We start from the raw sequence: 23,171 nt of genomic DNA on the forward strand, positions 1-23,171 counted from the left end.
TAAACATGTAAAAGGACACAAATCTCATAATCAGTATTCTACTGCTGATTTAATAAACAAACATTCTTCTATTTACAGTAATTTCAAGTTTGCTAATTCAGTATGAAATACAAATGTGACACAAGTAATAAAGGACTAATAACAAAAATCCTAAGTTACTAGATAACACACATCTGTCTAATTTATTCTACTTCAGTTGGCTCTGTTCCCTGGAAGGATTTCATGAACTTATGGCAAACTCTGATCTGATGACCATGCCCATAATTAACATTCCCAATCTCATGGTCCTTGTTTTCTTCATTGACATATGTTATCTCAGATGCAGCATCCTCTGCTCCATTTCTATTACCCTAAATATATCAGAATATATCCTCTGGAAGTATATTTAATCTAGTTTGTAATCAAATATCCTTTCTTCTCTGCCACTTCAGTGAGAGGAAATCACAAAATCCCTACCTCTGCTTCTTCTTCCAAAACCTTAGTATATCTTCTCCGTTTTCTTTAAGTAACCACTCATTTGTCTTCCCTCTTTTACATTCTTACGAATAATTATCATGTGTAATAAAATCTGCTAAAGTAAACATTCAATGTGGCTTCATAGTACAGAATGAGAGCTTATTGGTAGAAATTATAAAGAGGCAAATTTAGCTAGTGATTCCTAACATTTATGGTTGCCCCATGATGGATAAGACCATCTCAAGGGAGAGACAATAAACACCATAAATGGTCAAGCAAAGGCTAGATGCTAACTAGCAAGAAATACTAAAAAGTGAATTGTTATATTGAGTAGAGAGTCAAGTGATTCCCTTACATCCTTTCCCACTAAAATGTTTTGTAAAAATTTAAAAATAAATTGAGTTGCACAACAACCCTCCAAATGATAGCTAATGAAACCTCATATTTTGTTGGATATTAGCCTAGCTCATGAAATTACACTGAAGCCTCTTTGGGAATCCCTGTGTAAAATATTTAATACTAATTAGATAGTAAATTTCTGATCCAGCATTGACACAGGGAGGAGAAGCAAAGAGGATTATTAAATAGAGATGATAATTACTCATTTTTATTGCTTTTAGGAGAATTTAAAACTTAATCAGCTCTTTGAGTGTCTCATTATTTACATTGATGACAAAGGATTAAATATTGAGAGAAAATGCCAAGAGCTCTAAAGAAAGCTAAGTGAAAATCTATCTATTATCACCATTAACTATTAATAGTAGTTAAGTAATACTAGAAAACAAGGTAAAGTTCTATGAAAATATAATAAATAACTTGACTGTTCAAAACTATCGAGCAACTTAATAGATTACAATTTTAAGCTATTCCAAGATAAAACTTTTCTATTTTTACATAAAAATAATAATTTTTGTTTCTAAGATTAATTTAATGACGTTTTTCAATTTTAATAATATCACTAGGTAGATAGAGTCATCCTGAGACTGGGCTCTTGAATGTCAATAATTTCACTTCTATAGAACCATGCATATAAAGAAATAATGTTACAAACCCATTTAGGGTTAATATTCCGCAAAGTACAAAGCAGTAATTGAATGGAGAAAAGACATGGGGATCAGGGTGTGTGCTACATCATACATTTCACTTTTGAGCTCCCTGTCAATACTGTATCACTTTAAAAAGAAATGAGGCATTTTCCATAACATATCCTGTATTTTCCTGGAGCAAGATGGAAGAGTTAAGGCTAAAGAAAATGTAGCTATGACCTAGAACTCTTGAAAACCCTGTTGAAAAAGACAACACTAGTAAAGAAATTTGCTGAATTTAATTTATGAAGAGAGTTAGGGGAATATGAGGCACAGAGTTCTGACTGAATTTCATCTTCAAATTGGAAAATAGCAATATTAACATAGTTATTAAGAGAAAAATAGCTTGTTCGTATTATTGCAAAGCAGTCTGAGAAATAAACTGACATGATGTTTAATATTAAAATTGTCTATGCTTAGAGTTTTTTGGTGATATTTTAAATTAATTGATTTCTAAAATAGTTTTTTTTTGTGTGTGTGTGGTATACGGGCCTCTCACCGTTGCGGCCCCTCCCGTTGCGGAGCACAGGCTCCGGACGCACAGGCTCCGCGGCCATGGCTCACGGGCCCAGCCGCTCCGCGGCACGTGGGATCCTCCCGGACTGGGGCACAAACCCGTGTCCCCTGCATCGGCAGGCAGACTCTCAACCACTGCGCCACCAGGGAAGCCCTCCTAAAATAGTTTTATCTTTACTGCATCAGTTTGCTATAGAAATCTCAGCACTAATGTCTTGAAAGAAGTGTGTTGCAATCATACGTACAATAAACCAAACCAGTAAAATCTCATAGTCTAGACTTGTAGATACTGTATGATGTGAAGACAGAACTGAATCGTGAAAAGAATATTAAGTTATGATTCTTGGTGTAACCTGATAGTATGTGAAATTACCAAGGTAATTAATCTCTCAAAACTTCAGGAAACTGATATGGAAAATTAAGATAATAATATTAAGTCTAGTTACACATTTCCCACTTCCTGCATCCAACAAAATGCATGAGATATAGCAGACATTCAGTACTTGACAGTCATATGCCCCTCTTCCCTTCCATTACTTCCAATACTCAATATTTCAATCGTCTTGCAAGCAGGAGGCAACCAAGTGATCATTTCTCAAGAAAATACATTGAGAAGTACCTAGTCAAGATGGTTATGAGAAAAACTATTTAATAACTTTCTTTCCCAAGATGCCATTAAAATAATAGTAAAGTTCTTTTACAGAAAATAAAAACATTTAAATGCATAGTATATTTCTGATAAAGAGAACAAATACTGAATGATGAAGCAGGGTGAAGGAAAGTCTAAGTTCCATGAAGAAGATAATGTAGGAGGAAGCAAACTTCCACCCTGAATCTGGAGAGGCAGATGAATCCAGTGTCATATCTGACACTGTACCTGTTGCAGAATATGCTGGAACCATAAATTGAAATGAAGAATACCTTTAATGGGCCCATTCCTAGACTGGACATAGCTGAGGGAAGAATCAATGAGCTTAAAGATATGTCAGTAAAAACTTCCAAAAGTGAAATGCAAAGATAAAAATGAATGAAACACACACACACACACACACACACACACACAAACAAAAACTCAGAACATCAGGAGTTATGGGACCATTTCAAAAGGTGTGACATACCTAATTTTTTTATGTGGGCACACCTTGCAGCTTGTGGGATCTTAATTCCCCGACCAGGGATTGAACCTAGGCCATCAGCCTTGAAAACACGGAGTCCTAACCACTGGACCACTGGTGAATTCCCATATTTAATTTAAAAAAAAAAATCACTCTAGCTATAGCACTAAGAAAAGACTAAAAGTGAACAAGGGTAGAAGCCAGGAAGCCAATTACAAGTCGATTTCAGGAATCCAGGAGATGTATTATGATGTAGGCCAGAACGGCAACAGTAGAGCTAATGATAAGTAGTCAGATTCTGGATATATTTTGAAATTGTGTTAGCCCTTCCTTCTAAATATAATGGATAGTTTATTTTTGTGTCTTGAGTTACAATTCACATGCATTGTTGAATCTGAGCTTTAGAAAATCCCTAAAAATATTAAAAAGAGTTCATAGCAGACAAAACTGAGGTTTGAAATGCCAAGTCAGTTTTTCTGATACCATAACGTCAACTTTTGCTGCCTACACAAGTTTCAAGGCTAATTTTGATCCTCTTGGTAGCTACCAGAGAAAGTATTACTGTTTGGAAGAGAATACATAACCATACCAAAATCTTACAGCCAAAAAAATCTACTAGTATTGACACTGAAGCATTCTAAACTATGTTTGAACTGACAAGCCAATTGTGCCTACTTGGAAGCATGATTGACACAGATTTCCAAATCGGAAACATTCTGATTCTCTTGTTCCATCAATGCTTATAGTGCATTCATTCAGGAAAACATTACAGTAGAGAAAGACAATAACAGTTTGGTTCCTTTGCACATAGACACAGCCTATGAGAAATTTATAATCTGTGAATTCATTAACATGAAAATTTTAAATGTGCTCATCATGTTGGATAGTAGCTCGGTTATACTTACTATGAATAATGGAATACGACATATTGTTGTCATATTAGTGTAATACAAGAGAATATGCAGTCATTTCTTATAATAACATCACCTCCCCTTTTCAATAACTCTTCTCATCCATGGCTCCTAGATGTTTTTACAAACATTAATTAAGACTTACATCACCTCTGTGAGACTAGGAACTGCCACAGTTGTCATCCTGATGTGAGACTAGAGATTAAGCCATGTCATTAGAAGCAGTGCTAGGATGAAAGCTCATAACAACAGTTCAAACCAGAACTTTTAAACAATATAAGAAATACCCATTCCATCATCCTTTGTTGCACCCTGGTCCAAAACTTAGATATTTTGTAGTACATATTCATATCTTTGTGGAAATTGTGCACACTGATTGCAAAAGTTTTCAAAGTAAAGTGTACTTATTTTGCGTATCTTCATCTTAATATTGCCAAGGACTAAAATCCTTTTAATAGGCCATCTTCATTGGTATAATAAGTTATATTATCTTTCACAGCCATTTAGAGAAGGCATTCAGGCTCTGTTATTCCAAGCCCACAAGATTGCCTAGCAACTTAGTTACAGGGTCTGGAATTGAACTTCTTATCCTCTAACTTTTCATCTGACTTGCTCTAGTGAGCCGTGCTATGTTGCACTAAAACAGAGCATGCTAAGAATTTGAATTTACTTTAGAAGGTCAGCTTTGCTGGAAGATTGCTGCTCTTTTCCTCAACATTATATAAAATAAGTAAAAAATAAAAAGCTATGTTCTGAAAAGTCCTCTTGTATGTGTCCTCCACACTCTAAAGTAAAACTGAGAAAGTTTTCAGTGCTGTTATTGCATCACATTGAAGAAGCTACCTATTTCCTCACCAATTATCTTCTCTTTCATTCAGCATCCTGATGAAACACCTAAAAGCACTTACTCTCAGTTACTTTCTCAATTTTTTATTACTTCCAAAGTATCAATATTCAATCTAAGATCATTTTGATTGCCTGTAAACATTAGCATAATCATTTGGCTTTATTATGTATGGCTCTACACTGTCAGTTATCTTTTCAGAAGTGGGTTTCTACAGAAATGCAAAAAAAATTGCTTGACCTCAGGGTCTCTTCCCACCTAGTCTAAGCCCTCTAAGCAATTCTGCACAGGCAGAAGGAAGCAACAGTCAAACGATAAAAATTTGCCTTTTAACTACACCTTCTCTATCTGGACAAGGGTGAAATTACCTCTTTTATATATTAAGAAGGATGGAACTCACACTTCAAAGACAATGTGGAGCAAATGCTATCCTTTACATGTTCAATATTAAATTACCATCAACAGTTGGGGGCTGCTAAACATGCCATCAAACACAGCATGATCTTTATACAAAGGAAACATTAGTACTTTTTTATTCAACATTTAGTCATAATGTTGGTATTATGTTTGCTTTTTTAGCAAAAGCACCCTACTTGGGAGAAGTACAATTCAATTAAATGTAGCCTGTGAGTTTCTATATTACACTGTCCTAGGTAATAATTTTTCAGGACTCTGTGAGATAGAGGACAAAACTTCACTTATTACTTTGAAATATTTTTGAAATTTAAAGGGAGATCTTTCACTAGATTTTTTTTTTAAAGAGCTGTTGAATAGCCCCTAGTTAACTGAATAAAAATGAAAATATATTCAGTGCTTTTGCAATATGCATTCATTTTTATATAAATACTATAATTATATGGATATAGTTAAGCCTCTTTTAAAGAGATTGCATTGTTTATACAGGGTCTATATTATTTAATATTTCTGTGTCATCATTCTACTTCAACTTCTCTTTGAAAAGAGAATAAAATTTAAAGACATAGTAGAAAAGAGAAGTGTTATCTATTTCGTAATAAAGTTGTTTCATTGTTTTGTCATTAAAATTTGGCAAAATCTTATCTAAATTTCTTAAAAAGTCATAAAGGCAAAGAGCCTGATTTATTATTTAAATAAGTTATTGTTGCTTTTATTTACCTGAAGAGGACTTATTTCACCTGAAAAAATTAATACATTAAGAATATACTAAGTTCCGGTTGATAATTCTGGCACATGTAAAAATGCAAAATCATTATTACTATACTAAAGGGATCATCCATACTACAAAGGCAGAATATTCTGCTTGAGTAAAAATTCCTGAGGTGGATCTTGACTGAGGTCCCATTTTAACACTGCAGAGCGTGGGAGAAATTATTTTATAAGTACAAATTTAGAACAAGTGACAATAACTTGTCTTCCTGGTAACAGAAGAATATCCAGCATTATTCTTGTTGCTCTAAATGCTTTTAGAAGCACTGCTTTCCAAACTGCCTGCCTGCAAAATCTATCCCAAGGTAATTAAACAAACTGATACAAATTGGCAATGAAATTACTTAATATTATCTACCTGAATTTCAAAGACTGTCCACCCTAGTCAACTAAAATACTTTGGTTTTGACATACTAGGTTGATACAGAATTGTTCATTCCTACAATAATTAGACAAAGGAGATATTTGCTTCTCTTGGCCAATTCTAACTCATTTATGTCCTCAGTATGAGACTGGCCTCAATTATTTCCCATCCGTCTCATCTGTTGTATCATCAAGGTATCAGGATATAAATTAAAGAGAGATGGCTTAAGACACAATTGTACATCCACTGGGAGTTATATTTGGTCAGACGGGAAACAAACCGTAACCACTGATAATCAAAATGTTTAACTTACAAGGAGGTTGTGTCAATCTACACTCAATTTACATAACAAGTTCTATAGCTGATTTCTGCAAAACCCAATGAGACAGAAGAATACAGTAATACTTTTTCTAAACATTTTCAACTTTGTACCTTAATATCCCCATCCATAGAACAGATGTCTGACTTATCTATTGACAAAGATTATGTAATAATAAAGCAGGCAATTAATAAAAAGTATTCTGCTTGTTTTAGTCTTTCACCTCTCCCTATTTCCCACCTTTACGATGGAAATCGTAATTACCATGCTTTATCCTTCCTAGAGGAAACTGTGAGAGCTCAACTCACTTTTAGAATATCAGTTATCTATTATTTGTAAGATTTGTTCATCTTACACACAATATTTGTTTCTGTTTATTTCATACACTAGGTGGTATTATGACATGAGAATTGAGGGTATTTCCCTATTTCATAAAGTATCAAAAATCATAGTCCCAAAGCTGCTGATTAAATACTGCTGAGGCCAAACATATGATTTATAACATTTCCTTGAAACAATCCTCTGTAGTCTCACCCTTTGTGTAACACAATTTTCACTGAAATCAGTTGGATTTTCAAGGCACACTCCCTAGCAACCGGCTAAGAGAACTTAGTTACTTTTTCTGAAATATCAATAGCTACCAACAGTTGATTTGTGCACATAAATCAGCTATCTAGACATAACTAAAATACTATGAACTCCATGCTTCCACATCTGAATGATTTTCTCATTTTTAAAGTTGTTTAAAAATAATCCTATAAATGTAAAACCCAATGATCTACACATATGTACTAACACTGAAATGTTCAATGAAATAACCTGTGAAGCAAAGCTTGTAGTAAAATGAATGACTATTGACCACTCCTTTCTAATATATTTGTGAGCTACATCTATTTAAATTTTTTTTTTTTTTAAAGTTCCCCATCAGATATCAGACCTATCACCTTCCTGCTTGTGCATACACCTAGTCAGGATTTCTAATTGCCAACGTCAGCTCTTGAAGTTTCAGAGTCTATGATCTCTGAAGTAGTTTTCAAGGAAAGATTTATCCTTACTATAAGCTCTTTCTCATCTTTCATTCAGTTTCTGATAAGTAAATTTGCTCAACCTCAGTATTATTAACATTTTGGGCTCAACCTCAGTACTATTTCTTGTTGTTTTGTTTGTTTTTCTGGGGACAGGGCATGTGGTATAACTTGTAGATGTTGAGCAGCATCCCTGGCCTCTGCCCACCTGATGCCAGTACCAACCCCTCCCAGCTGTGGCAATCAAAAATCTCTCCAGACATTTCCAAAGTTGGGTGACAGGGAGCAAAAACTACCTCTGGTTGAGGACCACTATGATAAAGCCTTCAATTGACTTTTCATATAGCCCTATCACTTCTTTTTTTTTTCTTTGTGAGTTTAGCCTGAGACAGGAAAAAAAAAATCCTTTAATCTGCGATATTTTTTCTGCCTACTTAGGTTAGGGAAACTGGTTTTTGTCTCTATTCAAGCCCCTACTCACTGTCTTCTTTCAGAATTATAACAATAAACATTTTTAATTAGAATAAATTTTTAAGAGAGGAGCAAGTATAAAATCTAAATGTGTGTGTACATTTTAGCCAACTGAATCTACTTCTTTAAAGATATCTTAAGAAAATAGACACAGAGACGTTTGTTACCAGTATAGATTTTGATAGGAATAAATTGGAAAAACTACAATTCTCCAACAATAGGGAAACGGCTAGATAAACTATGTTCTAGACATATAGGGAAGTGCTATAAAGTAATTTTTTTAAATGTTAAAAAGTCAGGGCTTCCCTGGTGGCGCAGTGGTTGAGAGTCCACTTGCCGATGCACGGGACAAGGGTTCGTGCCCCGGTCGGTGAAGATCCCAAGTGCCGCGGAGCGGCTGGGCCCGTGAGCCATGGCCGCTGAGCCTGCGTGTCCGGAGCCTGTGCTCCACAACGGGAGAGGCCACAACAGTGAGAGGCCCGCGTACCGCAAAAAAAAAAAAAAAAAAAAAAGTCATACTTATGGAAAATTTTAAGTATTATTTAATTTACTTATTTAAGTAATATTTAAGGAAAGTAATCAGAACCTTTTATAGAAAAAAAAACCCACAGAGCAGCATGCACATTACAGTATAATTTGGTAAACTATAAAATACACATGGAAAAAAATTTGGAAGTACAGACACCAAGTTATTAACCATGATGCTTTGGGGGTATAGATATTGAATGGTTTTCCTTATTTTCCTTTGAGGTTTTCAATGTTTCATACGTGACACATTTATCAAGTTTATAAGCAGAAAAGAAGGTTGTTTAAAAAGATTATTTACTTTAACATATCAAATTGAAAATTATTAGTGGTTATATGGCTGTTTCTTCAAAGTCTCAGATCTGTACACTAAAACAGGTGAATTGGGGTTTCCCTGGTGGCACAGTGGTTGAGAATCTGCCTTCCAAGGCAGGGGACACAGGTTGGAGCCCTGGTCCGGGAAGATCCCACATGCCGTGGAGCAACTAAGCCCGTGTGCCACAACTACTGAGCCTGTGCTCTAGAGTCTGTGAGCCACAACTACTGAAGCCCACGTACCTAGAGCCTGTGCTCCGCATCAAAGAGAAGCCACCGCAATGAGAAGCCTGCGCACCGCAATGAAGAGTAGCCCCCGCTCGCCACAACTAGAGAAAGCCTGGGCGCAGCAACAAAGACCCAACACAGCCAAAAATAAATAAATAAAATAAATAAATTTATTTAAAAATTTAAAAAATAAAAACAGGTGAATTTTACTGTATGTCAACTATTTGGATACAAGGATGAATCCTGTGTGCACCACATCAATTCAGGTTACATCCCTATATCACAAGCCTGTTAATTTAGTAAAAAACATTGTATTTGCTGTTATTCTGTGTTCCACCAAATTTGGTATTCATATTTTTACCGCCCTTCTGTTTGGACCAAAGTAAAAGTAATAAGCCAAATAGCATCTTTGAAAACATGATAGTACTCAAGACCATATTTTCAGAAATTCTAAAACATTATATATGTGTTATATATATACTTATATATATATATATAAATTCTAAAACATTCAATTACAGTAGGCTTCTATTGAAATCAATTTGGCTGTTTTTCTGCTCATAAAAAATTAGTTTTGAAACAGAATATATATGTACACAATATATACATGTATATATTCTTGAATGAATAGGAAAGTGTTTTATATACAGACAAAAAGATCCTCAGCCCATGGTTCTTAAGGAATGTAAAAAAGAATAATAATAGACACTGAAATTGTTCCATTTAGTAATAAAATGGAGTGCTATTTTCAATGAACATTTCTTATAATAAAATTGTATTTGTGAAATGTTGCCCTCAAAACTACCACTTAATTATATCTGAAATCTAATCAGGCCACTTATTTAAGGAAAGAGATTGTAGGAGTCCATTAAATACTAAGCCAAGAAACAACTGAAATCTGGAGTTTATTTATTCTTCTATCTGTATAGGAAGTTATCTAGAAATATTACTTCAATTAGAGTTTTTTTATTAGCTTTTCTCCTCCTTTCAATGTTAAAATAAATATTTTTATATCTAAATAATTTAAATAATTTTTTCCCTAAGGCTGAATAACTGCTATTTTCCTATGTTCTATTTTTCTTAGGTTAAAAACTTTGTTAGGTCCATTATAAGTAAAATATCAATAAGGAGATAAGAGCTAGCTAGCATAAAGCCATCATGCTCCACAGACTGCACAGATTAGATGCAAATTGACTCAGGGGAGGAAAAAAAAAACGAGTCTCCCAGTCTTCACATATTATCTCTCCTCTACCACGCCTCTAAAACAACCCTTCCAAGTAACCTCACATAATTGATAAGTTTGGTTTTCATAGGCAAGAGTTGCCTTTAAGGGAGTTAATGAAATCCCTCTTTTTAGAATTGTTTTATTTTCTCATCCCCACATGGTTCGACCATGTAAAAAGAGCACTTCAAGCTTGCTTAAAACAGTACCCTTCAAATCTTGCTCCATCAGTTGCGGCAGTTCAATCAATATTAGATAGCATCAAAAATCTATTTTCTGTCCCTGACAAGAGAAGGAGGTCCATAAGATTATCTGTTCTAAATGGCAAATGCAAACTCCATACTATCTCAAATTGCCTACTATGCAATTTTTGCCTCTACACATTATTGGAACTACGGTCAAAGCTCAGTTCTTTTAATTACATAAAACTTTAATTTTTAATTATGATTGAAAGATAGTGAAAACGTAAGCCACCAAATCACCTCAAAGTCATTGAAATGCTGAAATTGTTTTCTGTCAGGTGTTTTACTCATATTAACTGGTTGAAGCTATAGTCTTTTCGTTTCCTTCAAATGACCATGAAAAATGAAATTGAGGGTGCCAGTGAAATTCTCAGAATGGTGTACGTACAAAATTGTGGGACATAGTTTATCAGGAAAAGGGAACACAAATCTCAACAGTTTTCTGCTTCCTTTCAAGAAAAAAAATTAAAATATAGAAATACTTTACTATCTTTAACTGAAATACCCAAAGCAGTAAATACCTTAAAACCCCATGCTAAATCAAGATTTCTACTGGTAATCTTTATTTTACTTTTACAACATCCATATTTAGAGAAAATACAAAATTATTGTGGAAAGTTTGGGAAAGAAAACCAGAAAAAAATGACAATAGCTAGCTAACACTTAGCACTTATCTGCCAGGCACTGTGGGAAGTCTGTGAATTCCGTTAATACTTAAAACAATTCTTCATGATTAGAAGTGTGTTATTACCTATTTTTAAGATGTAGAAACTAATGTAGAAAGTAGCATATGTGGCATTTAAACCCATAGAGCAGAATTCATGCAGTACCAAAAGAATAAATTTATTCACAGTTCCACTGGGCAGAGAACAATTTTTTTCTATTCTTACCCATGTATTTCTTCCACTGAATTTTCAAACCAATTTATTTCAGTTCAAAACAACACTAAATTAAGGGTGTCAATATTACTGGGAAATTTATACAAAAAAAAATAAAACCAAACATCATTTGTTCACTTTATGAATTGATGCATCGTTATTACTACTACCTAATTTTTGTATAAAAATACTGGGGTTGAAATTTGCACTCTAAACTCAGATATATAAAAATAAGTGTAGTTTTCTTTTCTGGACTCCCCAGATCCTACTAAAGGCAGAAAAAAAGGTGAACAATTAGAAGCAACTACATCTGATTTTGTTTAAAAACAATGTTTATAAATATTCATGCATTCCACATTCAGATTCTCTAGTTTGATTTCATGTTTCTTTGGTTCTCTTTCCAGCCTCTTTTCCTTTGCCCAGATGGTGATTTTGCATAGAAAAGCCTCTGTATCCTCCATGTCAAGGAACTGGAGAAGGAGTGAGGAGCAAGCGCTGCCTCCCCGTCCCTTCCCCACCCCAACCCCCATCTCTGAGCCTGCAGCTCTGCCCTCACGATCACAGATAACTTTGGTCTGGTCTGCAGGCACAGGCAAAGCTCTGTGTTGGTTCCTGGGCAACTTAGCTATCTCGAATGATAATGCCCTTGCCTCAGCAGTAACCGACCCTATGAAATATCTGAGTCCGGCCACCACGCTCATCCTCTTCCCAGCATGGGCAAGTCACCTTTCAACCTCTTCTAAGGGTCTCTTTGTCCCTCTCTAAAGCAACATTTTCCACACCAAATCCCACAATAGGCTCTCTTGGCTCCCTTCATGACCACCATGGAGGTTTGGAATGTCCTATAAGACATACGTAGTCTATGAGGAATCGGGTTATGCTAAATGAGTTCCACCAATCTATACATCTCTGTTTACCAGCCTGCACTATATTGGGTTTCCCTGGAGGCTTAGAAATTCCCTAAGAAGCAGGAGCAATACCTCCTTACCGAGAGTTTTCTGTCAAACTCACCTGGTATTCTTATAGCTCCTCAATCACTTACTCCATGCCTCCAGAGAGGCATACCTTTTAACAAAACTAAGATAATCAAGTCTCTCTCTCTCTCTTTCTCTCTCTCTCTCTCACACACACACTCACAATCACACACACACAAAGAGACTCAGACGCAAAATGACTTTCTATGTTCTCTTCCTGTCAAGGGAGAGTTGCTCTAGGTCAATGATTCTCAAACTTCAGGGGGGCATCAAAATCACCTAGAAGCGTTATTAGAACACAGATTACTGGATTCCACTCCAAGAGTTTCTAACCCAGTATATCTGAGGCAAGGCCTGAGAATCTGCATATCTACTTGTGCTGCCATTCTGGGGACCTTACTTAGAGAACCACTGAACTGGGCATTGCAGCTCAAAGTATAGTCCATGGACCAGCAGGTGCAGCATCATTGAGACATGTTTTAGAAATGCAGACTCTTAGGACCCACCAGACCTACAGAATCAGAACACGCATTTAATCTAGATCCTTCGGTAAATGCACATTAAAGTCTGAGAAGCACTGCTCTAAGGGATATCATCCTTCTTTCTTACTTTATGACCTTTGATCCTACCCTCCCTTTTGTGGACAACCAACCTCACTCCTTAGCCTATATGTACACATAGTTATGGAGGACAGGAGAAAATACATTTTGAAAACAATTCCCAATATATAAAATAAAATTTCTTTATAATTTTTGTTACCAATCAAAAATTTTTTTCTCCACAATTAACTACAAAATCTTGCTCCCTATTTTAAGTGACTTGTTTTGCTTCAGATATGAAATCTTCTACATGTTTTTTAATTTATTAAAAGTCTTATTTTATGTATTTGAGTAAAGGATTTTAGTTTTCTTTATATTTGTCCAAACTGTCTGTCTAGTATTAAGTTTATTCTTAGATATTTATCTTCTAGTTTGCTGATTGGGGGGTTCTTTTCTCCATTAAGTTTCCTACCATTCATTGCAAGTATATGGTCATTGTGTTTTACAGCTATTGCTTTTACTGCTTTGACAATCATTTTGTAAGAAGCACTTATGAACAATCTTATACATTCCAGTGCATACCTTATGCCTTATTTATAATCCATGTAGAATATTCCTAACAGAATTGTATTTGTTTAATCCAGTGCAGTATTTTTACAAGATAAGAGTGGGGATTTTTTTCTTTTAAAGAACTAAATCTAAGATTGAACATTTCTATTATTTTTGTTCCTATTTTCTAATTTGTTAATTTCTGATTTTGTCTTTGTCATTTCTCTCCTGCTTTTGTTGGGATGTTTTGGTGTGATGTTTCTAACTTATCTGATACTAATGGTATGACCCTCTTTTTTCATTTACTTGATAAATCTTTCTTATCCTTTAACTTTTAAGTAGTCCATGTCCTTTGTTTTACATATGGTCAAAGCACTATAAACACTGTGGATTTTATCTATCAAATTTGAGAATTTTAAAGCTTTTGTTATGGGATTTCAGTCCACTTGCATTTATTACCAAAGGTGCTAAGCTTGGCATTATACTGTCACCTGATTTTCTGCTTTCCTTTTCAATGTTTACTTAACCATCTTCTTTGTTCTCTCCATTAAAAAAAATAAAATACATTTAGTTTCTTTTCCTTTAGCTATTCGAAAATTGTATTGGAATTACAATTGTGATTACTTTCCATTTTCAACCTTCCTTGAATCTATATTTCTCTGATTATCAATGTAAATAATATAATCACATCTATTAATTTGTACCTATGTTATAGAAGAAAATGTTTTCTTTTTTTCCAAATTATTTCCTGGTTTTGCTGTGTAATTGAACATTTTAGAGAATGCTGATCATTTGTTTTAACTTATCTTCTTTTAATAATTAAAATATTAAATGATAATCACTATAATTGTAGATGTTAAAAATCAACATTGATTAATATAAATCAACAGACCTAACCAAATTACCATATAACAAAGTGGGAGGATGGAGGAAGGAGAACTAGACATGCTTGTTACAGGACAGGCATAAGAGAGTCAGGGAGAGAGAGAACTAAATCCACATCTTGCCTATGAAAAGCCAATAGATAATTCCTGAAAAAATGAAAACGTAGAAGTAGCAATGTAAGAATACTATTTAGAGATTCAGATGCAAATGCCAGAAAAAACAACTTAAGAAAATAAAGGAGTGGGACATGGGGAAAGAGGGAAAGAACTTACTACATTTCATGAAAAGAACTTCTAGGACCATTTCACTCCTTAAATTATAGGTATACGTGACTTTATTTTTAAATATAAAAATTAAATTAAAAACACATATTGCGGGCTTCCCTGGAGGCGCAGTGGTTGAGAATCTGCCTGCCAGTGCAGGGGACACAGGTTTGAGCCCTGGTCTGGGAAGATCCCACATGCGGCAGATCAACTAGGCCCGTGAGCCACAACCACTGAGCCTGCGTGTCTGGAGCCTGTGCTCCGCAACAAGAGAGGCCGCGACAGTGAGAGGCCCCCGCACCGCAATGAAGAGTGGCCCCCACTTGCCACAACTAGAGAAAGCCCTCGCACAGAAACGAAGACCCAACACAGCCAAAAAATAAATAAATTATTTTTTTAAAAAAACACACATATTGCATAGATATAGCAGTACAAAGATACCAAACTGATGTTGCCTTCACTACATTCTCGTTTAGAGAGTCTATAAGTTGGCTCTATTATTAGCTATATAAAATAAATGCTTTCTGAAATTTCTGCTTTTTGTAGTAAAATTTTAAGAATACTCCATATTGAGCATTGTGTTCACTTTTTTAACACTGACAAATATTTTATAAGCATCATATTGCTGTTTATTTTGTTGACTTTCTGCTTACTCATTCTTGAGCAGAAGTCTCTCCATGCTTAGAAATAGACCAGAGGCAATGGTGTCTGGCTATCCTTGACTCCCCTCATCTTCCAACTTGTTGCTTTAGAATTCTCTCAACAGATGTCAAGCCAAAATTTTGGCCAACATAAATTTATATCATTATTTTAATAATTTGGCAGTCTTTGGGAAGAGGCAAGAATAGACTCTGAGAATTCCTAGCATTGTACCTGGCTTCCAAACTCTTTCTTCTCTAGCAAAGCCATCTTATTGGAAAGCAACTTTCTTCTGGTTTGATTCAATTTCTATACTTTGTACGATATAAGCTGTGCTTCTGACTGGCACCTTTCCTGATGCTGTTATACACTTTGTTGGAAACAAACCTCCATCTGCTGCTGACTTTCTGCTTGTGTGTCCAGTGTGTGAAAAATTACGGGTTAGTACTAGCACTTTCGTGTTGTTTATCTAATAGAGAAAGAAAGGGATGCCCCAACATTGCTTCCATTTCTCACTTTTGTTGAGTCATGCCTGACTATCCTGTATTTTTTCAAAGCAGAGATAGTAAAGAGGAGATGCTAATTAATCCTCATAAACTTCCTTTAGTCAAGGAGGATCTGAGTCCTAACAGAAATCATTTATTTAATTGTACACAGGGGTCCAAAAGTCACGGTTAAGGTGTTACAGAGCAAAAATTTATTAAGGTATCACAACTCAAAATACCCCCCCCAGTTATCCCCTGGCTTCTCAGATGCAAAACTTCTTACATTTGGGGTCAGCTCCTGATTTTATCTTGCCATGCAAAATCTGGGTGAGGGGTGAAGTGAAGAGAAAATGAAACAAGATGACAAAAAGTCAAAATTGATTTATCTCTTTAAGAGAAAAAAGTTTAGATAGAAAGTCAGAAAAGAGCCACATGACTTCTGTGTTAGGAGAGCTTCCAGGATTGGGATTTGGAGAGTGGAAGAGAGTTTCTAGGAGTGACTGGCATCAACGGGGAGCATATAAAGAGTACCCACTATGGGAAGGATGGATTTTACATTAATAATTATAATGGGCTAAATGGTGTCCCATCATATCCCAAAAGATATGAACATATCCTAATCCTTGAAACCTGTGATTATTACCTGATGGGTGATTAAATTCTGATTTGTGATTAAATTAAGGATTTTGAGGTGAAGAGACTATCCTGAATTATCCAGGTGGGTGCTAAATGCCATCACAGATGTCCTTATAAGAAAACAGCAGAGGGAGATTAGTTGGAAACACAGAGGAGAAAGCAATATGAAGATGCAGGCAGAGACTGGAGTGATGCCACCACAAGCCAAGGAACATCTGCTGTCACAAGAAGCTGGAAGAGATAAGGAACACATTCTCTTATAGAGCCTCCAGAGGGGAATGGGACCCTGCTGATACCTTGATGCAAACTTCTAGCCTCCAGAACTGTGCGAGAAGAAATTTCTGTTGGTTTAAGCTACCCAGTGTGTGGTAATTTGATAAGGCAGCCCAAGGAGATTTATACAATAATGCATTTCTCCCTTTGACAATTCTCATGGGACTAGGTAAAAATCTGAAGTGTTTTTAATTATATTTCAGCTACCAAACCATATTTCTTTAAACACTGTTTAAGGATGGGGGCATGCAAAGTGACTGAGTCAGGGTACAGAATGACAATTAACATTAACAGAGTATTTCCTATGTGCAGTCATTTGTCTAAGCGGTTTCAACACATTAATTCTTTTCCTCATAAAAGAAGAATGTGAGGCTTAAAGAGTTTGTACAACTTACACAAGATCACAAAACAAGTGGTCAGTGGTAGAGCTGGGATTAAAAGCAAGGTCTTCTGAATTTGAAACCCAAGCTCTTAGTGGCTAAAAGGCATTACACTGCTTTCCATTTCAATTTGCAGCTGAGTAGTGAGATGCTTATGTGCCTGTCCCTTTATTATTCAAGTGTTCAAATCTTTTTATCAAAGAAATTGAAATGATGACTTAGTTTGTATGAAGACGTCTCTAAAGTCACACACTGGTATTCCATCAACACAACTTTTGGGGAACACGTCTATGCACCCTGGGATCTCTACTGTTGATACTAGAAGTACACCCATTAAAGTCTGTGAGTCCAACCGCTTGCTGTTCACTAAGTGTGAGAAGCGTCCCCCTTTCCTCTAGACCTGTTAGCTCTTAAGTAAAGGAGTGACTCTAGTCTTTCTCTGACACTCTCTCATAAGCCAGGTTTTATCCCTCCATAACCATCATTTTTCGGGATGACTATCTTCTAAACCAAAAAATGTTTGAAACTAAGTGTCCTGTTGATAATTATACAAGGACAAAATGTTCAAAACAGGTTGTCCTGAGCAAACTCGTATGCATGGTCACTCTATTTATTTACTTAGTGGGTTGAATATTTCAATTCTGTCTTCCCTTAGGGACTGTAAGTCCTAGAGAACAGGGACCAGATTTATTTCTGTTCTTCATTTTATCCTCAATGCCTAGTACAGTGTCTGGCACTCAGTTAATACTCAATAAATACTTGATTAATGAGTAAATATAAGTTAGTGAGTTATTTTATATGGTGGTAAGAAGCACGTTGGTATTCTTACAGTATATGGTAATATTCACAAGTAACTATCTTGAAAAATAATGGAATTATGAAATAATTTTAATTGTTGAAATTAACCTAAGCTAAGGCAAAATGAACACATCCAAATAAGATTAGCACCAATTCACGTGGGGCTGTTTTTAGAATGATGAGGCAGGTGTTTCTTTGGGCACAGTACAGCCACAAGCACTTGTTACGGCAAGTCAGAATTTCATTTCATCCAATTTGATCTTGTTTCTAGAGCCACAGGCTGAGTCACCTCTAATATGTAGTGTAATTTATTACAGCACTATACACTGAAAACCTATGGCTCAGAATTCTGTAAACATTAAAACACATTCTTTACTTTTAGAAAAAAACTATTATTGAAATATTTAAAAAGCCATGGAAATTACCTACAATCCATGATCTTGCTAAAAGAGCTAAAACTATTGCATGATTCCAAGTAAACTGATACATAATTTTAAGAACCTTATCTGTAAAAGCCAATATTTCCATTGAACTCTTACTGTGCTACTTTGTCATCTTCAGAAGGACTTATTCCAGTTGTTGATGTTGTTATCTTTAATATAAACAGATAATATCATAGTTTTACTTTAGAAAAAAAATGACTTTAAATGCAAATGCTCTTACTACTTACCAAACTATGACTCTGAAGCAAAAATAGGTTGAATTTCTTATTAACTTGCAAATGTTAGCCTTCTTAAGTTGTCTGAGCTACTTGAAAGCAAAATAGGCACTACACAAACAGATGTAAAGATTGTCCTGATTGTAGGCTTGTAATTAGGCCATTAATAAGAACTAAGTGTCAGTGAGCACTTTTCCTGAGAAAATATGATAAAGGTGGCACTGAAAATCTGGCATCCTCACAGTCCCATTATCTGGTTCAGAAAAATCTTGACTGAATTGAAGCAGAAAAACAATTTACCACATCACTAGTTGAAACAGGATGTTCAGCTCATCCAAAGTCTACTTACTGTACATTTGACTCACTCCTCCAAGAGGCTTGGAAATCATTCACAGTCAGATAACTAGTTATCCAAAGATAGGCTGACACGCACAATGTAGGAAAGGGAGATGCTTGTACTGATTTAGCTCCAGCCTATCATGGTTGAGCTGCTCAAATTCTAAGAGAGTAAAAAGATAAGGAATAAGCGATATGGACCAGAACTTAGTTTATAATTTAGAAGAGAGAGGGTCCAAGGCATGAAAAATCCTAATTAAAGATGTTCTCTTCATGTATCTCACATTCTCAAATCTCTTTGACAATTTTGAAAGGGAAATATCTTTTCTCCTAAAATTCAATATGTTAAAACATCTGTAGCACATACCCTTTGGAAGTTGATTATTAGAAATATCTGTTCATGACTTTATGAATTTCAAAACCTTTTACAACTGTGTTAGATAATGTACTTACTACTACTAGAACGGAAAGAATGTTAGAGATTAAATGTTGAAACAAAAGGAAATAGAATCAAAACACTGGGTCTTTACTTGAAAGGCTTTCTGAAGAGGCTGATCAATGGAAAGATATTCAAATATGGAAATCAATCCAGCTGTCAGGAAAGTTTCACCCCTGTCCTTTAGAAAAGGTTAGTAAGAATTTATTATTAATGGCCCTGAACTTACAGTTCCAAATGAAATGTGAATAATAGTAGTAAGCCAGGTACATCATTTGAGAAGTAAAGTAATGGCATGGGGTTATTTCCAGGGCAGAAAATGGCTATTATCACATCCCAGTGCAAACAGAACTAGAAAATACTTTCCTCACTAGATGAAAGACAGTTTCTCAAAGATAGCCCTGAAGCACTCAACCTCTTTGTATTACCAGTGGGCATCTAGATTCCTGGAGAGTAACTGACCAGCATCTAAGACACTCCCATGGCATGGCTACGTTGATGTGCCACGGCCATATCATGGGTAAAATTTTACAGTCTGTTCTTATCCCAAACAATTCAGCTTATATTTGCTCACAAAGCACATTTTTCTGAATACTCTTTATTAACACTAATATGAAGTTCTAGAAAAAAAAAGTATATTCTGCTGATTTCTAATCTTCTATTACTTAATTTCTGTCCAAACCATATACATTCAAAACCACATTATCTTACTGTCATCATATATTATGTAAGATTTTGTACTACTTAAGTCATATACCTGTTATATTGCTAGTCATCAGTTCTTTGGACAGTAATCAATATGATGAGTGATATAAGTGATTTCAGATGAGGGATTTGGTGATGAATATGAATTTTATCTCTTCTTTCTTCCCCTGACTACACTTTTGTAGAGTTATTCATCACCATTGAAACAGAAGGCTATAACATTCCAGGAAGGAAACAAAGAGTCTCCGGAAGTTACAAATCAAAAAATGAGCTCTCACAAACTTTTAAGCATCCTCTACTTAGAGAATTAACATCTACTAATATTAAGCTATATCCTTCCCCACTGAGCTTCTTTACCACTAAGGTGAAGTCATATTAAGAAAATAGCTTTTTCTAAATTAAAAATAAAACTTTCTCCTTAGGACAGAAAGCATGAGTGATTCATCTATTTTAACTTGGTTCTTCAGAAAGTCAGTAAATGATGAAAGTATTGATGTAAAGAAAACTGGCTCTAAGTACAGATCCCTTGTATTTGAAACACATAGCAGCTTTTGAAAATAGATAATGTAAATTTTAAAAATATTATTTTTTCATTGTGTGTAAAGCTACAGGATAGGATTTTCATTTTTGATCAGTCAGAAAGTCAAGTGAGTATAATAAGTCTAAATTTCTACACACTATGACAACCCATGGTAGAGGGTTCCCCGAAGTGTTGACTTCCCAAGACCTCTACAACAACAATGTAACTGCCTGCTGCCATTGTAAATGGGACCTCCAGAGTCACACATGCTTTGATAAGACAGGACCTCTCAATGCTGTACTGCTGCCCCACTCAGTACTATACTGCCTGAAAGACCTATTGTAAGAAAAAGAATATAATTATAATGATTGCTCAGCTTCTTCAAAAGGACCATCAAAGTTTGTACTCATTAAGCCTTACTTACTAGTTTGTTTCGTCACTGCATGACAAGAAATCCAAGCCCTCCAGTTCATCCCTCATTTACAAACACATCTATACACTCTCCATACTGACCCAGTTTCTGCCCTTCCCTACCTTTCAAACTCTACCACTGTGCTACATTGTATTCTCAACCTCTTCCTTAAATTTGTCTTCACCTTCTTATAATTGAAAACTGGCTATCCATGAAAAATCTGTTTGTCCTTCAGCAAATAGAGTTCAGAACTTTTTTTTCCACCCACATACTACAGCACTCAGAAATGTCCTCCTTATTCCTCTCTTCCGGATAATTGGCATTTTATTCTTCCTTAAAAGCTCTAGCTTCCTTCAAGGACATTCCATCAACCCTCTCACCACTAGTCTTCCTTGTTGCACTCTTATGCTGACCTCTTTGCCGTCACTAACCTTTTTTTTTTAAATTTTAGCCCCTGGATTATACCTTTACTCTGCTTGTCATCATACATGTAAGATTACCTAGGCAACTCCAACCCCCAGCAGTTTAATATTCTAACCCATCTCAGCCAACATATATCATCAGTAAGTATACCACAATCAAAATATTAATTTCCAGCGTCCCACTTTCAGACCAAAATCTTTTCTTTCTAGTTTACTTACTTTAGGACCCTCACATCCATCTTTTTCCCCACTGATACCTCCAATCATTTGACTATCCTCACTTGTATTCGTTTTCTATTGCGGCTGTAACAAATTACCACAAATTTAGTGGTTTAAAATAACACCTATTTATTATCTCAGTTTCTGTAGGTCAGAAATCTGGGCACAGTGTGGCTTAGTTGGTTCTCTGCTAGAGTCAACCAAGGCCCAAAGCAAGGTGCTGGAAGGGCTGCCTTCCTTGCTGAAGGCTCTAGGGATGATTCCACTTCCAAGCTCATTCAGGTTGCTGGTAGAATTCTGTTCCATGAAGTTCTAAGATTGAGATCCCTTTTCCTTGCTAGATGTTAGCAGGGCTTGTTCTCAGTTTCTGGAGGCCACTCACATTCCTTGGCTTATGGCCCACTCTCTCCATCTTCAAAGCCAGCAAGAGCAGGCCAACTCCTTCTCATTCTTCAAATCGCTTTGACTCCCCCTTTACTTCATCTCTCCTCTGCTTCTAGCCAGAGAAGTTTCTAAACTCTTAAAGGCTTATGTGATTAGATTGGGGTCACCCAGATAACCCAGAAAGATCTCTCCACGTCAAGGTCTGTGATCATAATTACATCTGCAAAGTTCCTTTTGCCGCATAACGTAACATTTCCAAAGATTCTGGGACTTATGGTATGGATGTTCTAGAGAGGCTGTTATTATGCCTTCCTCACCACTTTTCAATGTCTATAATTGCCCTCATTTCTTCTCCTTTCCCTTCTTACCCAGTTTAGATTTTATGAAATATCATTATAGCCCACTTCTCTGTAAAATTCCTCCATCACTTTATTCCTTTCCCCTTATTTGCTCAGAAAAATCCTAATTCTGGCTAAGTCCAACTTTACTCCAATTCCATATCTTTATCCAACAATCTGAACATGACTGGAGAATTAGTAGTAGTATATATCTCATTTTAGTCCAATTCTTCCAGCCACCCTCTAGGTATTAGTCATGAATACAGTTTTTCACTCTTCAAGACAACTATTTCACATCTTTTCCATTCTCCTCGATCTTTTAACACTCTCCTCCCCAATTCCTTCTCAGCAGATGATCTTGTTTCTAATTTTACTGAAAAAAAGCAGGAAATGCTCCCATATTTCCACCACCACATTTAATCTATAGCCATGTGTTTTACTTCCATTAAAGTTGATGAATTTTCTATTCTCCTTCTGTTCTCTTATCTAAGGCCACTAGTGCACTGGATCAAATACTCTCCTTGCTTTATCAAGGAGATAGCTTACACAATTATCAAACCTTTTCCCACATCATAAATTCCCCCATTCTTCTGTATAATCCAGTCAAAGTACAAGCATG

The sequence above is a fragment of the Phocoena sinus genome, chromosome 9 (assembly GCF_008692025.1).
Source record: "Phocoena sinus isolate mPhoSin1 chromosome 9, mPhoSin1.pri, whole genome shotgun sequence".
NCBI classification, from domain to species: Eukaryota; Metazoa; Chordata; class Mammalia; order Artiodactyla; family Phocoenidae; genus Phocoena; species Phocoena sinus.